We start from the raw sequence: 20,398 nt of genomic DNA, 5'->3' as shown, positions 1-20,398 counted from the left end.
ACCTTTTAGCTGCCTTAGCCTGCTAAAAAGTCTTACTTCCTCCCATTTCATAGCAGACTAGGTGGCAAAATAGTTGCAGCAAAGTAGGTCATTTAGGAAGTTCAGTTTTTTTTATAAGTGCTCACAAAGGATAGCTCGGGCAGTGTTCACTCACGTTGGAAAGCTCGTCAGGTCCTTACACGTTGTATAAAACCTGAATACAATCTGCGTGATCCTGCTCAACAAGACACTAATCCTGCTTCATTTCAACATGTTTTTTTGTTTTTTTTCGCTTAGGTTAGCAGATAAATATTTCCTCAGACAAGTAGACCTACTCTGGACAAGATTGTCCATGGTCACAAATGGCCCCCTATGCAATACAAACGTTATCACCTTGCTAATACTTTTTTTCTGACCTTCAACAGTCCGTATTTTCTCCTTGAATTTTCTCGCATGGTAGTTTTCTTGTTGACCACTTTTGTTTTTCTTATTCCTTTTACAAAAAGACAACATAATAAACCAGCATTGGCATAGACAATAGGCCTCGCCTTTGGGGAGTTATGAATGTTTAGACAGAGCTATTGGCTTTTTTTTAATTTATTTTTTTAAGTCTTTTTATTATAACAAAACAGCTCCATTACAATACACATCAGATAGTAGTGGAAGTTCATTGGCATATTTCACTATACAATCACGTAAGACCCCTCATTATTACCCACACTGGCCTAACCCCACTGCACCAACCCATATGAAGCTCATAATTCAGTACCTAGGTCCGTTCGGCATCCCGCACTAAGCCTCCCCCCCCCCCATCATTGACCCATCCCGCCCCCCCTACTCCCCCCCCCCCCCCCTCCAATGCCCCCACTCCCCCTCACCTCCCCATCCATGCAACATGGTCATTAGCACCCGTGGCAACGGGTGGCTGATCCCCGGATGAACAAAACTATCCACTGAGTGTACACAGAATATGCAGACCAGGAGGAAATCTCTGATAGTAGACATCCCTTATCCCTGTACAGATCCGGCTGGGGTGTCCATCCATTACCCTCTGTATCGCCTCCATGCCAGCCATATCCTTTCCCACTTCTTGGGGCAGCCTCGTCTGCTGTAAATAACCTTCTCTGCCCTCTGACACCAGTCCAAGTCCCGCTCCCACTCCTCCACCGTTGGCAACAGGTCACTCCCCCATAGCCGAGCTATATTCCTCTTGGCCACCATACTAGCGAGGGCTAACCATATCTTGTCCCATTTTGGCCAGGTAACATCACTTGTCACTCCCAACACAAGCCATCGGGCCTCAAGCGGCACCTCTGCCCCTACCACTTCTCCCATGATATCTTTCAGTCTAAGCCAATATGTACAAATTTTGGTGCAATCCCATAGAATGTGAAAGAAGGTGCCCTCTTCCCCACAGCCCCTTAAACAAAATTGCGAAGTCGCGAAACCCATCCTATACTGCACCGTACGAGGGGTGTAGGACCTATGGAGTATACGCAGCTGGACCAGCCTGAATCTAGCACGGATCCCTACCTCTCGGGGGCCATGCAAGGCCTCGTTCCAATCATCGTCCTCTAGTAAGCCAAGATCCAACTCCCATTTTTAGGTCTCGGTCTGGAGACCTATTGTCGCCGAGTTGTCTCTCAAGGGAGACCGACTGGTGCACGAGCCGACCAGGGTCTGTGGATGCGCTTACGCAGGCCGGCTGAAGGCACACAGACACACACACGCGCAGACACACACACGCGCAGACACACACACACACGCGCAGACACACACACACACGCGCAGACACACACACACACGCGCAGACACACACACACACGCGCAGACACACACACACGCGCGCAGACACACACACGCGCGCAGACACACACACACACGCGCGCAGACACACACACACGCGCGCAGACACACACACACGCGCGCAGACACACACACACGCGCGCAGACACACACACACACGGGCAGACACACACACACGGGCAGACACACACACACGGGCAGACACACACACACGGGCAGACACACACACACGGGCAGACACACACACACACACACACACACACACACACACACACACACACACTTGCCAAGCCCCCCAAGCCCCACTTACCGCATCAGCGGCCTTAGCCGCCACTCCTGACTTCTGCTGCCACCGGTCCTCTGGGCCATCCACTCCGTGGGCTTCTCGCAAACACGGAAGTCCCGCCCCACGACAGCCGTGAGCGTGTACATCCCGAAACCGGAAGTTCGGGAGCGTGCACGCTCACGGCTTGTTATGAAGGCTTGTGTGTTAAAGTGTCTCTGTGCGTGCCTTGTGGTTGTGTGCGGTCCCCATCTCTGTGAATGCCTCTGCATGGCTCAGCTTGTGCGAGTCTGAATCTCACGCTCCATGCTGACTGTAGCTCCTCCTGTGATTCACTGCAAACATCAGCCTCGTGCATTCCGCTCACCACAGGAAGTCAGTGGGTGCCTCGGAGCGAAGGTGCAATCTGAGTGAGACTCGGCTGAGGCCGCCTTGGGGGTGGGTGCTCGTGAGGAGGAGTGAGGGCTGCAGGGACCCTGGCACGCGCTGCAGGGCACACAGGGCACACCCACGCGAGCGCTCCCTCCACTGCCCGCACCTCATCGGAGCCAGCTGCCATGGCTCCGGCACACCTCTGACCCCTGCCCGTCGGACACCTCGGAGGACGGAGCCCGGCCCCACCATGTTCACTTGAGCTGTCAGCAGGCTGAGCCGGAAGAGACGGCCTTCAGGTAGGAACCCCTCTCTGTTAGACGGGGCGAGGGTCGTCTCTTGGGGGCGAGCCGGAGTCTGACTGCAGGACTCTCCCGCCGGAGCTCGCTAAAGTCGGTCTGCAGTTCACAGTGGGAGAGCGGCGCTTCCTTATGGACAGAGCAGATGTCTGACTGAAGGGTAGCTCCACGTAGCCAGACTGCTCTCTCGACTGATGTCTTCACTGAAGGACACCTTGGGGAGACAGTCGCTACTGTAGGGACTCAGCTGATATCTGACTGAAGGACACGTCCTGGCAAGGGGCCTCTGCTGATGTCTGACTGCAGGGCACCCTAGGGGAACTGGGTGCCTTCAGTGGAATTTGTCTGTACAGCTAGTGTCCATCTTTAGTGTACCTTAAGATGGGGCTATGCCCTCTAGCTCTCAGCTAGTGTCCCAGTGCAGGGCACACAGGTGGCGGGAGGAGGGGGTTCCCATATTTCCTTACACCCCCTTCCCCTCACATGAGATGGAGACATGTACAAATGCAGAACATAGACTCGTGGGTGAGTGCCCTTTTCCATGAATCATCCCCGGACTTGCAGCCGCGAAGGGAGGGGAGTTTCAGCTCCTTGCCAATCTTATCTACTCTAGTGAGTTCTTTCTTAATATATTAAAGACTCGTCTGTTAAAGTTTCTCGCTGTTATTCTTTTTCACTCTCCACACTCTCCCTGTCTCTTCCTCTCGCCATCTATAAGTCGCTGTACAGACTTTTTCTCTCTGCCGTTACCCTCCTTCGATCTTTTCTTTCCTCTTCCTCCGTGCCACCCAACTTTCTCTCCCATCTGCCCGCTGGTCTCCAATCTCTCCCTCACTTCTTCGAGGGCTATATCGCTTTTTTTTTTAGTCTCTCCAGACCTCCTTTTTTGCCTCTGTTTCACTTGCTTGTAGCCCTCCCACCCCCCTTTCATTCCGGCTCAACCTCTTTATTCTCTGACTCTATTGAGCTTTCTTAGTTTGCCAACTTAGGCCGCAACGGTCAAAGTACAGCTAATGGAAAAACAGCGTTATTCGTAACTTGTGGCTTTTCTGCTTAGATATCACAGTTTTCCAAAATAAACATAATCGTGGTTGGGTTGAAATGTTTGGGTCGTTTCTAGCAGCACTGAGACCGCACTTATCGCAGCAACAGACGACATTCGAACTCTACTGGACAATGGAGACACAGTCGCCCTCATCCTCCTCGACCTCTCCGCTGCCTTCGACACAGTCTGTCACAGCACCCTTCTACAGCGCCTCAGAAACATCGGAATCCATGGAAAAGCACTGGAATGGATCACCTCGTTCCTCACCGGAAGAACCCAGAGAGTGCGCCTCCCACCATTCAAGTCAGAGGCCTCTGAAGTCATCTGCGGCGTGCCACAAGGATCGTCACTCAGCCCCACCCTCTTCAACGTATACATGAGCCCCCTTGCGGCCATCGCTCGCCAACACAATCTCAACATCATCTCCTACGCGGACGACACTCAACTGATCCTCTCACTCACCAAAGACCCTAACACCGCCAAAACCAACTTACACGAAGGAATGAAAGAAGTAGCCGAGTGGATGAAGCTCAGCCGTCTGAAACTGAACTCAGACAAAACAGACGTGCTCATCTTAGGCACCTCCCCCTCCGCCTGGGATGACTCTTGGTGGCCAGAGGCCCTTGGAAAAGCACCCATCCCGACGGACCACGCACGGAACCTGGGCGTCATCCTGGACTCCTCACTCTCGATGACCAGACAAGTCAACGCCGTTTCATCATCTTGCTTCAACATTCTTCGCATGCTCAAAAAAACATTCCGCTGGATCCCCACCGAAACTAGAAAAACGGTCACCCACGCACTAGTCACGAGCCGCCTGGACTACGGAAACACCCTATACGCCGGTACCACCGCAAAACTCCAGAAAAAACTCGCAACGCATCCAGAACACTTCAGCCAGGCTCATACTAGACATCCCACGTAAAGAACACATCTCTGGCCACCTGAAAAACCTCCACTGGCTCCCCGTAAATAAGAGGATTACGTTCCGCCTCCTAACCCACGCACACAAAGCACTTTACGAACTCGGACCCGAATGCCTCAACACACGACTGTCCTTCTACACCCCCTCCCGTCAACTACGATCCTCCAACCAAGCCCTCGCCACTGTACCCCGCATCAACAAAACCACCATGGGAGGTAGATCCTTCTCCTACCTAGCAGCTAAAACTTGGAACTCACTTCCCACTCACCTTCGCCTTACTCAAAACCACCTAGCATTCAGAAAACAACTTAAAACCTGGATATTCGACAAGTAATTCCACACCCTTCCTCAAGCGCCTTGAGACCCTATGGGTATGTAGTGCGCTATATAAATCTCTTGACTTGACTTGACTTGACTAGCTGGATGACAGGATAGAACATCGGCGACAGCTGTCTGTGTTTTCCTGAGTGCTGCACAGTTTTATGGGGAAGTTTGTTTCTTTCTCGGACAACTTGTGATTGTGTTGTATTGTAATTGCATTTATATAGCGCATACTGCTCCATTTATATAGCGCATACTGCCCCTGACGAGGCGTCAAAGCTCTTTTTCTGTGAGTAGCACGCTACTCCAGAACCCATAAAGCATTAGTGGTGAAGTAGTATAGTGAAATATGAAAGCAATTTGAGCGGTGAACATGTTAGTTAGTTATTTGGATGGGGAAAGATAGTGGAGGGATAGAAGAGGGAAAAAGGTTTGCATTTATATAGCACTTGCTACCCGGGGTGTTGAAGTGCTTTTTCGGCAAGTAGCACGCTACTCCGGAACCCATAAAGGATTATGTGAGAATGTTTCTCAGCTACATTGTACTTTGGCCAAGCCCAAGGACAAACCACTCTTAATATGGGAGCCCGGCGTCCTCTCCAGCTGCTTGTCCTACCAGGAAGTGTATTGCCTCCCTAAGGCTTACTTTGAGGTTTTCCTCCTGAGCTGGGCAGTGGTGTGGAAGATATGGCTAGCAATATTAACATGGCCTAGCATGTTGGCTATAATTTGGACCTTTAGAATTATGTGGCTGTGGAGGACAAATTCAGCCAGCAGAGTTTATTCCGATGGCGCCCTGAGGCAGTGACCACGTTGGAGTGTTGCTTACAGGGGCTTTCTTATAAGGAGGCTACAATCTCAGCAATTACAGAGCGCTGCACCTACCACATGGTCCTGAAAATACAAGACTATCATGTCAATTTGGGTAACTATACACTTTCCCTCTGAATCGACTAATTTAGGGAGAAGCAAATGTCAACATAACAAGCAGGAGAGATATAATAACAAGCATTAAAAATGCAATGGGTCTCTCCTTTTATTAAGTTAAAGCCATTCGCTTTGCTATACAGTACCATTAGCAAAGTAAACGGCTTTAACCATAATCAAAGGCGAGACCTATTGCATTTTCAATGCTTTTTTTTATTTATTATTATTACAACTAATGTTGCCCGTCTCATGGGAATCTGAGACAGGGGGTGTGCACGTGGCGATTTCACTTGGTGGGCGCGCACGCCCAGGCCGGCGCCGTGCACATCTCCTGTGTCAGATTCACAGCCTGCTAGCCTCTCGCCGCTCTCAATCACGCGCACACATAGCCACACTCACGCATGCCCACACACACACACACACACACATACACCCACGCAGGCACAATGCATCAGGGCGCACGCACACAGACCCACATATACACATGCACAGCTAACAGACACACAGTCACACATATACATACATCCACACACACAGCTACACACACACACGCACGCACACAGCTACACCCACACACGCGCACCCCCCTCCCCTCCCCCTTACCTCACCGGGCTGTTGTCGCTGCGCATCTCTGCATCATCTAGTTTACGAGTGTCAGTGTCGGAAAAATTCAGCCCTTCCAGGACTCTTACGGGACCAAGCCCACCGCACCGCTCATCATATTCTCCGAGACGTCCGTGAATGGGCGATAATGTCTGACGTATAAGGTAACGTGGAATGCAGCATGTTAGCCAATCGTAGTACGCCGCACAAAATGTACACGTACTGATTGGTTGTGGAATCCGCATGTGCCTCTGACCCAGTCAATCCATAACAGACTTGCGGGTTTGCTAGAGGCGGGTAAGGCGCTGAATGGGCGAGAACAACCTCTTTCTACCCAATATCTTCAGTGGCAGTTCTGGCTTTTTTAATGGACGAGCAATGCACATTATATAAAGTATTTGTACGTGTCGGAGAGACCACAGGGCCGGCGGGGACTCAGTCAGTGACCCCCATGACTCGCTCACTCACTCGGCGCCCGCCACGCAAGAAGAGGCATTGGTCACGATGATCGCGGGCAGCACCGGGGGCACAAACTAAACTGCGGCCAAGTGGGGGGGGGGGACTGTGTCAGCAGCCACAGGGTCGGAGAAGAAGACTGATGCAGTCCGGCAAAGTGCATCATGCTGCAGAGCGGCCTCCGGACAGACCGGGAAACGTCTCTAAACTAGACTAGTTCAAGTAAGTTTATACTAATACATCAATGAGGCCTCATCTGAAAAATAAATGAATTCACAAAATGGCATTTCATCTGCAGGGCTGCTTACTCTGCACGGCCTGACGCCTTTCTCAGTGCCGCCTAAACACTCTAATCTACTAATGCCAATCACTACTTGTACTACTGGCGAGACTGGCTGGTTGTTTCATTGGCCGTGGCACTGCGTAGAGACGTCATGTCCTGCCTCCTAAATAGACAGTGCCTGCGGTGTCCAAGAGTATGAAGGCAGCCGGCCGCAATCATTATGGCGCTCCCGGCTCTTCTCACAGCGGCATGGTGCTGTCTCGAGCAGTGCTGATTGACTACTGCTAGCACAGGCCGGGCCGCCCGCCGACAGTTCAATATAGCAACTGAGCCCGGTGGGGAGAGTGCAGTGCAGAGCGTTGTCGGAGTCATGACTACCACACTAAAGAACAGTCCGATTCATTGCAGCGGCTGCCAGGAGAGGACTCGGGGACTCGGGACACGCTGCCTGAACTAACTGAACACCACGGCATTAAACCTTAATAACAACAAATGTAACTGAAGTGGGTCTAAAGCACCACAACTACTTCCTGTTTTGTAATCGGATTTAAGATTCCACAGCTGTCATTAAGTGTCCCGAGGTCCTGCTGTCACGTTAATCGGATACAGGGGTTCCCTCTTCTGGAGTAGCTGAATGCTAGCCTCTACTGCAAGTCTGTGATGCGTCACATGTCTCTTGGATGGTAGTTGGCATAGAAATTGTCGGATGTTTGCGGTGGTGACTAGGCTTACTTTTCAATAATTGGCATGCTGGTGAGATCACTGCACTAGGGACGGGGTCGGGCACTGTTGATAGCTAAACGTGCCAACGTTGTAAAGAGGCTGCAATAAAACTCGCTATAGAAAAGTATTGGGCAGAAATATTATTTTGGACAGTCCTAACATAATGTTAAGTATTTGATAATATAAATAACTAATAATTACTACTATAAATAAACTGTAGTACATCTAAACAATAGTTACTTTAGACCTCAGTATTATAGGGCTGCCCCCTCGCACACTGCCCCCTCACACACTGCCCCCTCACACACTGACCCCTCACACACTGCCCCCTCACACACTGCCCCCTCACACTCTGCCCCCTCACACTCTGCCCCTCACACTCTGCCCCCTCACACTCTGCCCCCTCACACACTGCCCCCTCACACACTGCCCCCTCACACACTGCCCCCTCACACACTGCCCCCTCACACTCTGCCCCCTCACACTCTGCCCACTCACACTCTGCCCACTCACACTCTGCCCCTCACACACTGCGCACTCACACATTGCTCACTCACAGTAATGTAGTCCACACATACTGCACCCTCACACACACTGCCCCCCTCACACATTGCACACTCACACTACTTTTGGCCACACACACTGCACCCTCACACCCCGCACCCTCGCACACCTCGCACCCTCACACACTCATTACACTGCGCCCTCACACACTGCCCCCTCACACACTGCCCCCTCACACACTGCCCCCCACACACTGCCCCCCACACACTGCCCCCTCACACACTGCCCCCTCACACACTGCCCCCTCACACACTGCCCCCTCACACACTGCCCCCTCACACACTGCCCCCTCACACACTGCCCCCTCACACACTGCGCACTCACACACTGCGCACTCACACATTGCTTACTCACAGTAATGTAGTCCACACATACTGCACCCTCACACACACTGACCCCTCACACATTGCACACACACTACTTTTGGCCACACACCCTCACACCTCGCACACCTCGCACCCTCACACACTCATTACACTGCGCCCTCACACACTGCGCCCTCACACACTGCCCCCTCACACACTGCCCCCTCACACACTGCCCCCTCACACACTGCCCACTCACACACTGCCCACTCACACACTGCCCCCTCACACACTGCCCCCTCACACACTGCCCCCTCACACACTGCGCACTCACACACTGCGCACTCACACATTACTCACTCACACTACTTTAGGGCACACACACAGCACAATCACACCCCGCACCCTCACACACTGCCCCTTCACACACTGCCCCCTCACACACTGCCCCCTCACACACTGCCCCCTCACACACTGCCCCCTCACACACTGCCCCCTCACACACTGCCCCCTCACACACTGCCCCCCCACACATTAGCCCCCCCACACATTAGCCCCCACTCGTCACCACAACAACATCACTCAGCGCCACCACAGCATCAATCTGTGCAACCATTCAACAACAACTGGTTCAAATATGTTCTCTCAATGTTTCAAGCTTTATTACAAATGTCACAAAAAAAGATAATATTTCACTTGTACTTGGATTTTCGTCACAATAAAGTACACTGAACATAATCTTCACAAAAGTTATTTACAAAAATTTAAGCTATTGCCATTATAAATTACAATAACTTTAATCTAAGTATTAATTATTTAAAAAAAAATAAAAACCATTGTTATTTGTAATATCAATACATCTAACTCACGTAAATACAACACATATTGCATTACAAATGCTATAGGTGTCACATTTGCGAAAGGTATAACTATTGGCATTGTAAATGACAAAGCTATTAATTTCGCTATTATCAAAACCAACACATAAATAAAAAATTTGTCAGTTACAATACCAATAGCTCAAACTTTCCTAATGCGAGACCTATTGCATTGCAAATGCTTGTTCCCTCAGTGGTCCCAGTGGGTCAGGCAGATTATTAATCAGCTTTTTATAGGTAAGATAGCCTTATCAATCATAGGGTCTAACAGTAGCCTATCCTCGAGCGGGGCATACTCAGGTAGCTGGTCCCCCTGTTTCAAGTGTGCATGTAGGGCATGTTTGAGTTGTTGATAATGTAGGAATTCACCTTCGCCCATATGGAACTCAGTCTGTAAGGGCGCAAAGTCCACCATTTTCCCCCTCTTCCACACATCCCCAGCATATCAATTCCAATCAAACTCCATTGGCGTAAGTCCCTCAGTTTTGCAACTTCCCGGAGGTAGTCGCCTGTCCATAAGGGCGTCAGGTCCATGAGCTTCGCCTCCCACCCCAGTAATTTTGTTGCCCGCTTCCACACCCCTACAACCACCGCTGTTTGGGTCGGCAAGGTCTGACTGTGTCTACTTTTGGAGTATAGAGCTGCGAGGTAGGTCTCCCCTCCCAAGGCCATACGATCTATTCTATAGGCGGGTTCCTCCTGCGGGGCAAATACCCAGCCATTAACATTAATCGGCTGCGTCACCCAGTAGTATAGACTGATGTTGGGAACCGCCAGCCCCCCCTCATATGGTCCCCGTTGCAGTTTTTTAAGAGCTGTTCTAGGGCATCCTCCACTCCACAATAAGGACCGTTGCTCCGAGTCTATCGTTCTAAAAATGTACTCCGGGATCGGAAAGGGCGAACTTTGCAGAACGTAAATTAGCCGGGGAAGGGCCATCATTTTAAATAGGACGGCCCGCCCCATCAAGGAGTGCGGGAGGGTCCTCCAATGTGCCACGTCTCCGTTAAGACGTTCCAATTGTGCCAGCACATTTGAACGGAGAAATTCGGTGTCGGACGGTGTGACCCATATTCCCAGATATCGGAACACGTCACGCCATACCAAGCCCTCGCAATCATCCATCATTTGTGGCTGGGGTCCTGCCAGAACATAACCCTGGGACTTGCCCCAGTTGATACAGTATCCGGAGTAATCCCCAAATGTACGCGAAATGATCATCATCCTTTGTACAGACTCGGACGGCCGCTGGGCATACAACAAAATGTCATCGGCATATAACGATATGCGTTTCTCCCATCCTCCTCCTAAATCGATGCCCCACACCCCAGGGTCCATCCGAACCAAGTGAGCCAGTGGCTCCAGCGCAAGGGCAAAGAGGGTCGGGGAAAGGGGACAGCCTTGCCTTGTGCCACGCCCCAGTCGGAACTCCTGTGACATAGCTCCAATAACCCGGACCGGCGCCAGTGGCTCCGTGTACAGCAATTTCACCCATTTGCAGAATTTGTCGCCAAAATCTAGTTTTTCCAAGACCGCATAGATATACCGCCACTCCATGCTATCAAAAGCCATATGGGCATCGAGAGACAGCAATGCCGCCGGTACCACCGGTCGCTCAGATACCGCTTGCAGGACCCCAAACAGGCGTCGCAGGTTGAGTCGCGTGCTTTTGTGGGGCATAAAGCCCAACTGGTCCGGGTGAACCAGTGAATTTGCGACCGCCCCTAAGCGTGTGGCCAGGATCTTCCCAAGGACCTTCGTCTCATAGTTAAGGAGGGATATAGGCCTGTATGAACTGCACTCCCCCTTTGGCTTTCTGGCCTTATGGATCACTACGATCGTCGCCAGTCTCAAATCCCTCGGAAGCTTTCCAACCTTCCGCGCCTCGAGAAACATATTGCACATCTGTGGTGCTGTACGACTTGCCACACCCCCGAACGCTTCTCCAGGGACCGTTGGGACCCGGGGCCTTTCCCACTTGCAAGTCTCCCATGGCCTCCTCCACTTTCTTGACCGTAATATCAGAGTCCAGAATGTCCCTGTCAGCTGGGTCCAGTGTGGGCAGCTGTAAGGGGGCTAGGAAATCTCGACACTCCCACTCCTCCTTTGCCTTCTGAGACCGGTAGACCGCCTCATAATAGTGTGCAAACTCCTCTGCTATCGCCACGCTTGTGGTGCTCACCGGTCCGGCCGCTCTATCCCCGGCACCCAGTTGTGTTCCCGATCCTTCTTCTCCAACCAGGCGATCATTCTGTTCGCCTTATCCCCCAAATCATACACTCGTCGCTGTGTAGCAAGCGCATGTGAGCGTGACTCTTCCGTCACTACATCGCTCAGTTCTTTGCCCAGGAGGCGCACCCTATGTTGTCTGTCCTGTTCCTGCTCCTGGGTAAGTCCCATCTCGCCCTCCAGAGCATGAAGCTCCGATTCTAATTTCTCAGCTTGGGCATATTTTTCTTTGCGTCGTCGCCCGACCTCAGCCTGCACAAAGTCCCTGGCCAGTGTCTTATAATCCTCTCAGACTATCCCAGGGGAACCCACCAAACCTACATTTTTGGCAAAATAGAGAACTACCCTCTCCCGGAACCGCTCCTGGAAGTCCCGGTCTTTATATAAAAATGTATCAAGCCGAGGGGCAACACTCCAATCCCGCCTACCAACTGTACCCCCAACGGTGAATGGTCAGAGATCCCTCTAGCTTTATGGTGTCCGTCCCTGAAAAGGCCCATGTAATCTGTCCGGGTGAATATGTAATCGATCCGGGAACCGGATCCGTGGGCCGCAGAGACATGTGTATACTGTCTCAATTGGGGGTTATGCGCTCTCCAAAGATCTACCAACCCCAGCGCTTGTACAAAATCTCTAAGATGACTCGCCCCTTCCCCCTGGCCAAATGAGTCTGTGACCGGTCAAGGTCTCCAGCAACAATTTTCCAATGTCTGGGAGAGTGGCAGTGTGAAGCTTCGGAGGAATGTATAGTGAGCATAGGTTCAGAGTTCGACCCTCCCATTGCACAGACAGGGCCGCGTAGCGCCCTAAAGGGTTCAACCAGCACCGCCCCAGGACCAGTGGCAGGGAGTTTTTGATAAGGTTTCCACTCCCCTTGATCCCGTGGTAAAACCCGCATGAGCACGCAAGGTGTAGCCAAATCTATCTAGGGCCTTACAAAGGTTTCCCAATAAATGAGTCTCCTGTAGGAAGACTACATCTGGGGCATGCCTGCGAAGGTATTGTAGCACCACGGTGCGTTTAATCTTATTCTGCAGGCCGTTTACATTCCAGGATAATACATCCATGTGGTGCATCAGTAACATCTGCGTCCCAGACACCGGACCCGCCAAGTATGAGGGTTGACAGCCAAATCCCCCCCTCCTCCGCCTCCCTCCCACCGCCAGCGGATAGTGCCAATGGAGTCAAAACATGTACGCAATAGAAAAACAAGCATATAAAACTGTAAAAAAAAAAAACTCCCCCACCATCCCCCCTCCCTGCTACGTCGGCCAACAGTGCCTGACATCCCCAACAAGCAGAGCGCCTGTAGCCCTGTTAACGAAAAACTCAGGGGGCGAGTGTGACAACCAAGTCTAACATCTGAGGCCCTCATCCGACCCCCATACAGTTCATGGTCTACTCCACCACATACCATAGTCTAGGGCGGTGTCCCAAAAAGGGAAAATGGAGTGTACATCCAGGGAACTCAAACAGGACCCCTCCAGCATCACACCACAGGAGTACAATCAACCAGTGGTTGGGGCACCCTACCTTCCCCCCGTAAGACCTTCAACAACTGAATGACTTCCTGCCCAGCAGTGCCCCAGGAGGAGCAGTTTCAACAGCACCATTATACGTTGCGTGTCCACCAGTGGAGGTCAGTCCAGCCTAATAGGCTCCATCACGTCACCCCAGATCCGGCGACGCCGAAAGGCTACGGGTTCTTCCCCTGCTCGCCGGGTGCTGACTCTCCTGTCGTCTCTGTGCTCCCCCAGTAGATCCCACAGATGAAGCCGGAGACCGAGGCGCCGCACTCCTACAGCTGCCCCTCGCTCTGGGCCCTTTCGCGAATGTCCGTACTCCTCAAACCAGGCATGTACCTCCTCCGGGGAGGTGAAGAAAAAGGATTTCCCTTCCGCCAAGATCTTGAGCCGCGCCGGGAAGAACATCATGTACTTAACTCCACGTTCACGGACTCCCTCTTGACGCCATCAAATGAACGACGCTCCTGCTGGACCTTGGGCGTAAAGTCCGGGAAGAACCGAATGGTGGCGCTATCAACACGCAGGTCTCCATGTTGGCGGGCCGCCTGTAAGATTGCATCCCTGTCTCGGTAATTAAGAATGCGCGCGATGATGGTGCGCGGTGGGGCCCCTGGACGCAGCGGCGGGATCGGCGCCCTATGTACCCTCTCAATAACATAGAATTTGGACAGTCTCTTTGGTCGAAGGCTGTTTAGGATGAGGTCTTCCAGGAAGAGGTCAACGCTAGCCCCCTCCATTTTTTCCGGCACTCCTACCACTCGCAGGTTATTTCTTCGGGCCCTCCCTTCCTGGTCCTCCAGCCGTGCCGCCATCTGCCTTTGTTGGTGCGTGAGCTGCTGTACCTGTTGCTGCAACTTCTTGGTAGCCCCGTGGAGTTCCGTGATGGCTGCGTAGCCTTCTCTGTAGTTTTGTTCAAGTCCGCCCGCTGGAGCATCAATTCGATTGACATTTTATCTATTTTGGATTCCAGTGTGGTGCCCAAGGACTGTATGGCTTGCATTATGGAGGACAGGGAAAGTTCGCGGGGCTCCTCCAGATTCCCGGGGTGGGTCACGCCGCCCGCCACCCCCCCGCCGTGTAGTTGTCCATGGTGTTTGATTGCGTCACCATGGACTTCCTATTTCGCATGGCAGTGCTTGGGGCAGGATGCTTGCCACCAGGCACCCGGCCCCCGTCCACACCCCACCTCGCTCGTGGAAGGAAGGGGCAATCCTCACCAGACCAGCGCTGCTCCACGAAAGCTGGTCGTCTGTACAATGGCAATGCTGTTGGCCAGGGACCTCACACTTCTCCCACTGACCTGGGTGTCTTAACCGGTCACGGGCTTGGTACAGTGGTCGCCAAGTCGCCGCTGTCACCGCTCCCTCCAGGGACTTGCACGCCCTCGCTGCTCACTGTTCCTGGGGTCCCTCAGTGTGGGTGATTGAGCCTCGTCGCCACTCTATCGCACCATATGGCAAGGGCGCCTCATCACCGGCCAGCCCACACTGCGTCTACTCCTCGGGGGCCAGTCCGCTCGATGCCACTCCTGCCCCCCCCCCCCCGGCTCGGGGCACTGATGCTCGCCGGGGGAGGGGGGGGGCAGGAGACTATCACCACGCCCCGGTCTGGGGGGCACCGCCACTGTGGTCCGTCTCACCCCCCAAAAGCCCTGCACAGCACCTCTCTTGTCCGCCTGGCAGCGCTCCTGCGCCGGCCCCGCCCACCACGCGAGGCCGGTGCTTTATTGCTGACGTGTAGAGCTATGGAGCCGCAGGATCAATGCCGGATTTCGGGGGTCAGGAAGGAATCCTCAGGAGTGCTGCGAAACTATGCGGCCATCTTGGTCGCTGCCAAGCCCCACCCCAGCTATTGGCTTTGTTAACGTTTTTAATTTGTGTTTTAGAGCATTGTGAATGTTGTGCAGCATGTTGAAAATGTAGAAGTTATAATAAAAAAGTGTTATAACTATTTCTGTTACCTTATATCTAACCAAAAAAACATTATATGCAACTGAAGTATTGTACTAAAAACCAAAATTAGTACAAAAAATGTGTTCCAGTTTATTTGTTTATGCAATGCTGTCAATTTTTCCTTGCTTGTTGCAATTAATTTTTGTTGTAGATTTTGTTAGATGTGCGATATAAACAACGGGAGGGTGGATGTTGTGAAATAGTATTTTAATTGGAATGGAGTAGTGCAGAGTTATTTGTGGAGAATTAATAGATGTCAAATTTGTATGCCAAACTGAAGTGGTGTGGAGTGATGCTGAGGTGGTTGTGAGTAGTGGCGGAGGTGATGCTCATGTGATGCTGAATGATATTGAGGTGATGCTGAAGTGGTGCTGCGCTGGTTTAGAGGTGATGCTTTTGTGATGCTGAATGATACATAGGTGGTACTGAGTAATGCTGAGGTGGTGCTGAGTGATGTTGTGGTTATAATCCAGCTTATGGCGGTAGGGTCTGTCTCTCGGACAGGATAGAGGGAACGCACCTTGTAAGAAAAGCCGCGAGGTACAGTGAGTTCACAAATGCTAACATCGGAAACCTGGGCATCTGTGTGTGGAATTTGTTTATTAAACAGAAAACGAGAGAACCACGTGGGTGTGATGGAGGTGGCACGTTCAGTGGGGTGAAGGAAACTCGCACCACAGCTGTGCACTGTGCAGTTGGGTGGAAGGAAGCACGCACAATGGCAGTGCAATGTGCAGTAAGGTGAAAGGAAGCAAGCACCACCGCTGTGCACTGGGGTGAAAGGAGGCACACACCACATATCTGCACTGTGCAGTGTTGTGAAAGGAAGCATGCGCCAATACTGTGCAGTGGGGTGAAAGGAAGCACTCACCACAGCTGTGTACTTTGCAATGGGGGGAAAGGAAGCACGCACCACAGTGGTGAAAAAATGTGAATGTTAAAAGGTGCGGTCAATTTCTAAGTTGTGTACTGTGCAATGCGGGGGAAAGGAAGCATGCACCACAGCTGTACACTGTGCATAGGTGTGAAAGGTAGCACACACCACAGCTAAGCCGAGGCTTTATTTAGCAGCCAGTGCCAGCAAGCACGCACAAAAAGAAAGTGCTAATAATTAAGTGCCCATGTGCGCACCGGCTCGAATGAAGCCCCCAGCAAGGGCCTGCGTTAGAGACCAACTACAGATTACAGCAAATGTCTTGACAATAACATACTAATACAAAGATAACGGTGCAGAAAGAGAGTGCGGACATAGATGAAATGCGAGTGCTGGAAAAAGAAGCGCTCACTCTTGTGGCGGTGGGGACTGTCCCTTGGCCGGGGTGGAGGGGACGCGCCTTGTAAGGAAAGCTGAAGGTCTTAAAATGAAACGGGATCCACAACAGATGGCAAGCTGCGTGCTTCTGCTTACTCCCAACAGCTAAACGCTGTGGGAGTAAACATTTGCAGAAAAGGTGGGAGATGCACCTGCCTTTGGCCAATTGCTTGCTTTCATTTTTGAAAGCCACGCGCAATAGCATGTGTGGAAAATCGAACACCACACGCACGAGTTTGCAGAAAGTCTGAAGTGATTTCAAGAGGCCTTCTCCTAGAGTAGCGCATGCGCATTGCGCTAGGCTCGACCTAAAAAATTACTAGTTGCATATTAGTCAATACATCATAACAAAATATTTGTATCTAGTACAATTATAACATGCCATCAAACCTGTTTTTATAAAGGTTTATAAAGTAACATTCTTTTTGAGACACCTTTGCTCACACTGAGCAGTGTTTCACTCTAGAAATGCCTATCGCCACTCAAACCTCTTGTAGGGCTAAAGTATATATACAGTGAGGTTCATAAAAATACTAGGGCGTGTTTTGATGCATTATTATAATTTGAGGAACACTGCCTCCTTTACAAGCACATATAGTTGGAACACTTCATTTTTCAACACCATCTGCAATACTTGCCGATGTCTATCTACATTCTGGCCTCCTCTCAAAAGCTATATTAAAAGATCTACAGTTCCCCAAACAACTTTTCACACTGTAAAAATCCTGTATAATACATTTACTAACATTAGTACACTTGCTGATACGTCACAGCAAAGTTTATTAAACGTATTGTTATTTACCTGAACTTAAAGTTCTTTCATAAATGCAGATGAAGACACTGTCTCTTTCAGCTACAAATAAATTCGCTCTAAAGCAGATTTCTTTCTCCTCGATAGCACCTAGAACATACTGAGCTACCTTTGGTTTGACACCCAGTCACATTACAGCATTTCTTCAATGATGTAGTAAGAATAGTAAGTATTGGTTAAGCCTCCCCATCCCCACCCCTTTTTAACTTCTTCCCACACGATATTGCTAGACTCTTGGAGGTTCCAAAAACACCTTGTGGCATGCCCAGTAATTTAAAAGAAAAGAACAAGTATGCACCACTATGAGATTATACTTAAAATTCAAGAATTTTTAACTACGTAGTTGTCGTATGATTAACCGAACCACATTTATTTCAAATTACCTCTTTGTTCATATATTCTGTGTATACATAATTATCTTGTATAAACAATATCAGAATTCAAACTTATACATTCAAAAATCCAAACAACGCAATACAAATGATCCGTATTGAAAAATGTTTGCCAAAAGAATTTTGGGAGATATCCCTTCCGGGGCAAATCTGTGAAGGGAAAAAAAAGAATACCAGTGTACAGACATTGTCGGTATATAAAGTATAATACACTTACATATTTATATAGTTGCAAACTTTGTGTTAAATTACACCCTTTTTGTTTTAATCCCGGTCAATCCTTGTTAATCCTGGCTGTGCTTGGTGAGTAATACAAGTGTTTTTTGTGTGTGTCTCATAGTAATACCAGGTCATAACCAACACCGTGTTTTTTTTTTAGAGAGTTTATCCAGTTCATAGAGTAATCACATCTTCATCCCTACTTTTTTTGGTAGACTCTACATACTGCTGGAATATATGACTGTTTCCGTATTAATGAAGGGATTTACTCTCACTCAAGACTTGACATGTTGTAGACTATGTACAATAAGGAACCGAGACTAAGTGCTACTGTCCCCTCCTAGGTATGTCACAGAATTCACTTTCACATTGCATTACGTTTCCTAAAATGCTTTGGATTAGATACTAGCGAGAATTGAGACCGACTGTCACTGAATGTATAGTTTAATATGAGGTTCACCCAGTTATGTGTTCAAATTCACTATCACATTGTCACACGTCACAAAACGCATGTTGATAAGTTCGGGTCAGAAAGACAAAGCTGTTGGATAGCAGGAGAAATTTCTCACAAGGATGTACTTATGTATAAACACCGCATGCACGTTGCCACACATGTCACAATTGTATGGTAGTGCAACACAATGCTGTCATGTGCCCCTGTAGATACAGATTACTAGCAGATCGCGTTTAATCTCAATAGCTTTCCACCAGCCTGTTGCCACCGACATTCCGCTAGTTCCCAATCATATTGATTCCAATGCCCCAGGGATCCCGATACACCACTCCGAGATGGCGCCCTAAATGGGTTTAGGGATTCCAGGGCCACGGGGGTCCGGATACACCATTACAAGATGACCCCCAAAGTGGGTTCAGTACGGGTTTATTTCGCCCTCATGCTTCATTATTTAAGACAACCCCGGGATGGCCGGCTGCAGACTGCTTATTTACACGATGAACACGCCACAGCCTGGAGAGCCGAAGGGTTCTACCTAATACTGCCGGTAAGGAATGATAAACGAACTTACTAGAGTCCTAATACAGGACAAAGGAGGAAGGGATAACAATGTTAATACAATGTTAATTTTACCTTAGGACGGGGCATCTCTTTTAAAAGAAACTCTTACATTTGGAAGCATATTTAGCTTTCAGGACACAAGACTAATTAGTCTACCTCTCCAGAAGCAGAACTTATAGGAACCCCTTCCGGGTTGGAATTATCAGAACTAAGGTAGGGGATCCTTCATTGTACTTAGTACACCTAATTAGAATGTACCGACAGCCACTCTTTAGCTGATGTGCCCTTTTCTGTTACTTAGAGACTACTTGAAACTGACCTCTGTTCTCATATTATAACAAAATACGTTCCTTTATACATGTTTGATCACACAATATAGTCAACATGTCTTTACTATTTAGTGATAGTATGAGGGAGCACTATTTCGCCTGAATATTACAAAATAGATTATAAAAACTAAATCGGTTGATTGCATGCCCACACCTTGCCAACCACAGGATTACTCCTATAAGGGAGTCTCAAACACCAACTGTACCAGTATGTTTTATAGCAATAACAAATGATTGGAGGCCTGTTCTTTCTTTCCCCCATTGATATATGGTTGCAGAAAGAAGTTGTACAAGAAGCATGCACGACACCAGTTTCACATGGATTTCCACGCAGTACACTTTTTTTTAAAGTCACCGAAGTCACTTCGTTAATATTTTGAAAAGTAAAGTGTTCTTACTACCATTGCATACACAAACAAGTACTTGTTTATATATTTCCTTAGCCCTGAAGAAGTTGCAGGGTAATACCCTGCAACAGCGACGAAACATGTGTTGGCTAAGAAGGCTTAAAGATCTTGAATTAAAGACATCTGAAAATATTAAGACAGGCATCATTGTGATATTTTATGCAACTTTATGTATTTACTTTTGCACGTGTATAGAGGATTTGTATCTATAGCATAAGTGGTCTGCTGGCCACACACGTGTGGGAATTGGTGGTTTTTTCCTACCTTATGCACCGTGCCAGATTACCTGCCATAACTTATTTGAACTTGTGATAGACCTTAGAGGGCCATTTTGCCTATTGCTGACCACCGATTGTATTACTACTTTCCAGAAAAGGAGACCGTGACAGGGAAGCTTGATAACTGACTGGCTCTTGAATGTGGGTTCCCGGGCAGTA

At 49.7% G+C, this 20,398-nt stretch overlaps 1 protein-coding gene across 2 annotated transcripts in view; it reads left to right on the top strand.

Moving 5' to 3' along the window:
• Positions 1-20,398, top strand: part of LOC144819236 (PC-esterase domain-containing protein 1A-like) — a 359,196-nt gene that overhangs the window by 33,224 nt on the left and 305,574 nt on the right. The window contains exon 2 of one of the 2 annotated variants that reach the window (XM_078677208.1): positions 18,426-18,554. The exons of the other annotated variant lie outside the window; for it this stretch is intronic. The gene's annotated coding sequence lies outside the window, so the exon portion shown is untranslated. The remainder of the gene's footprint in view (positions 1-18,425; positions 18,555-20,398) is intronic. 2 annotated transcript variants of the gene reach the window in all.

The sequence above is a fragment of the Lissotriton helveticus genome, chromosome 2_1, assembly GCF_964261635.1.
Source record: "Lissotriton helveticus chromosome 2_1, aLisHel1.1, whole genome shotgun sequence".
In the NCBI taxonomy this organism is placed as follows: Eukaryota; Metazoa; Chordata; class Amphibia; order Caudata; family Salamandridae; genus Lissotriton; species Lissotriton helveticus.
This window is presented reverse-complemented; position numbering and strand designations above follow the sequence as displayed.